The 3,495-nt window shown below is 33.3% G+C and overlaps 1 long non-coding RNA gene across 1 annotated transcript; it reads left to right on the top strand.

The window, feature by feature from the left end:
* The first annotated feature begins 397 nt into the window (after nucleotides 1–397).
* On the top strand, nucleotides 398–2,129 carry LOC138859012 (uncharacterized). The gene is made up of 3 exons (XR_011398048.1): nucleotides 398–486; nucleotides 550–1,845; nucleotides 1,904–2,129. It is a non-coding gene; the product is annotated as an uncharacterized lncRNA (long non-coding RNA).
* Nucleotides 2,130–3,495: the final 1,366 nt, after the last annotated feature.

Here is a 3,495-nt window from a genome sequence, read left to right as displayed (position 1 = left end):
GCGGTGTCCGCCGGCCGGCCGCTGCTTGTCCTTGTTTTGTTTCATTCATTCGTCCACTTGTCGTGCTTTCGCGCAGTCTTGTACTCGTGTCACTTGTTCTTTGTTGGTCTCGCTGCATCATATCAAACTCGCTGTGTTTAGTGTGTGTATATTTGGGTTCTAAAGAGACCTTCAACATGGATAAATTCGTAACCCATACGTCAACTGATGATCAACCGTCATCGAGTCAACCCGTCGATAAAAAACAAAAAGTTATGAATACTAAACGGCAATACCATGAAGACTATTTAAAGTTGGGGTTTACTTGGACAGGAGACAAAGACGAACCAAACCCTTCTTGTCTTGTTTGTTGCTGCCCGAAACAACAAGAGGCGAAGACATATTTTATGTTTTGGATGCATATTTGAAATCCTCTGATTTATCATGGACCGATTGTATTGGAATATGTACCGACGGAGCACCTTCAATGACTGGTTCTGTAAAAAGGTTTGTTACTTTGGTGCAAGAAAGAAATCCAAATATTGTACTGACCCACTGCTTTATTCATAGGGAAGCATTGGTATCAAAAACTCTACCGAATGATTTCAAAACTGTTTTGGAAGATGTAGTAAGGGTTATAAATTTCATTAAGAGTCGTCCGTTGAAATCTAGATTATTTAAACAAATTTGCCAAGACATGGATGCAGCCCACTACACGTTGCTTCTTCACACCGAGGTAAGATGGCTGTCAAGAGGACGTATTTTGTCCCGCGTGTATGAACTTAAGGAAGAGTTATTAATATTCCTCACATTATAGTCATCAGAGTTTGTTAATTTATTCAGCGACGATACATGGTGCACAAAATTGGCGTACTTGGCAGATTTATTCGAACATCTTAACAAATTAAATGCAGGTATGCAGGAACGAAATGAGAATATTCTGACGTCATCTGATAAAATAAAAGGTTTCGCAGAAAAATTAACGCTATGGAAAAATCATATTTGTCAGGGCACTCTGTCCATGTTCCCGCATACAGCGTCAAGAAATGTAGATTCTAGAATGAGATCATTGATAAGGGATTCATTAGAATTGTTAGAAAAAAATATAAACAAATACTTTCCCAACATAGAGGTTGAAAATTTTGATTGGGTGAGATACCCGTTCAATGTTTCACTCAGTAGCTTGGTTGGTTTTGAATTGGAAGAAAAAGAACAGTTTTGTGAGTTAAAAAATTACCGCACTTTGCTATTAAAATTACAGGAGTTGAATGTAAATAAGTTCTGGTTACACGTTTCAGCAGAATATCCAGAATTAAGTAAAAAAGCTCTCATTGCCCTTTTGCCGTTTTCGACATCTTACCTATGCGAACAAGGGTTTTCAGCATTGACAAATATAAAAAGTAAAAATCGCGAACGTCTGATATCTGTTGAAGAAGAACTTCGAGTATGTTTGTCGACAATTCGCCCAAGAATAAAAAGCCTTTGCTCCACACGCCAGGCTCAAATATCGCATTAATTGATTATATCATGTTATTTAAAACTTATTAATGTAATTAATAATAATATTATTAAAACTTTATTTTCTCGAAAACATTTTATTTATTTATCTCAGTACATTACCTTGACAGGCTTAACCTAATTCGGTAGCATAACATGAATCAAGGCCAGAGGCCTTATACCTACGCCTGTGGCAAGCAAAACCGTATTATATACAGTGGCGAGCAAACACATATACATATGTGCACCAGTATACCATAGTACCTATACACCGAACAGTAAAGGAGTCATAGCAAGGATTTAATTACAGTGAAAGAGAGCAGCACCTAGGATCCAACTTTTCAGACCCGGACGGACGGAATTATATAAGTATTATATATAAGTATTTTATATACTAAGCCATTTATTATTTATTAATTATGCCTAGTGGTTAAATGAGTAACTCAACACATCATCCCACACATGCCACACCAACCCTACCACCACGATCACCCCACACATGACGACACACTACACAAAACACCGAAGGAGGTAAAAAGGGAACGACGAGCGACCACAAGACTTCTTTTGCGCAACGTCACCGTGAAATCGCTATCTCCGCTACCGACCTCTTTAAAATCGTTGTATTACCTTTTAGTACAAAGGTTGTGAAAAATAACATTTAATAAAAATAAATAAAAATAATATTATTAATAATTAAAATAATTATATTAATAATAATTTTTAATTTAAAGCTTAAAAGGGCGGTTTGGGAATAAAAAGGAAATAAAATGTCTTTGGTGAATGCTAACATTGTAGCATAAAAATTCATTGGTCCTTCGAGCCTTACGGAAAGGCACTATTAGAAAAAAAAAAAAAAATTGTGTACAGTGAAACAAGCAAGTGCGGCGCAAATAAATATACATATATAAAAAAAAAGTGCCGAATATAAAAATATACATATATATACATATACAGTGCCGTAAAAATATATACATATACTTGTATACAAAAAGTGCGGAAAAATAGATATCAAGATAACATATAAATACAAAAAAAAAAAATATATATATAATAATAAAATAAAAAAAAAATTCGTTCCTCCTCTTTACTGTCCGAGCTTGCTTTTGTTGTCCTTTGTCCCGTAGGTATGTTCCTTAGTTTGTTGTATAAGATTTCTGTGTTTAATTTTTGATTTCGCGCCCGGTTCTATTTAATTATGTTGATATGTATTATATTATATTATATATTGTGTTTAGTAATCGCGCCCGTATACTTGGTGTTATTGTACATAGGTTTCGCGCCCGGGTTTATATGTTTTATGTTTGTTCACTTTGTTGTATATATATATATATATATATATATGTATATAATGCTATATATGTATAAAACATATTTATTTATAAGAAACCAAAGCCTATAAATGCTTACCTTTGTGTATCTAAACACACAAATTTAATAAACACAAAAAACATAAAAGAAACAATTTTTTTTTTCAAGTACTTACATAAGCAGGATTCCGCAAAATAAGTAAGCAAGGCAAATTGAAAAAATAAATAAAATTCAAACGAAAAAAATACATACATATCTGCACGGTTACTTGCCAAGTTCATACAAATCTACATATTATATATATTACCTTTTATATACGTAACTAACCAAGTTACGAAGCGAATAATTTTTTACATATTTACGAGAACGATACGAACTCAAAAGTGCGTACCTGCACATTATTTATTTTCTTTTCCCGCGACATTCCTATAGCCAACCTAACAAGCATATACATACATACACACGGCTTAAAATTTGCCTATGCCTGTATACCCTACATATAATACATTGGGTACAATATTTAAAAATAGTTAAAATAATTGCTAACAATAAAAGACCTTAAACCTAATAATAACAAAATTTCCGAACACTAAGCGTTGCGGTACATAAGAAGGAATTATTAAATTTTTAGACAGAAATAAAATTTATTACAACAAAAAACAAGGGCACAAGAACAATCCGTTTAACAAACGAAAAAACAAAGACAAA

Source organism: Bactrocera oleae, chromosome 2, assembly GCF_042242935.1.
Source record: "Bactrocera oleae isolate idBacOlea1 chromosome 2, idBacOlea1, whole genome shotgun sequence".
In the NCBI taxonomy this organism is placed as follows: Eukaryota; Metazoa; Arthropoda; class Insecta; order Diptera; family Tephritidae; genus Bactrocera; species Bactrocera oleae.
This window is presented reverse-complemented; position numbering and strand designations above follow the sequence as displayed.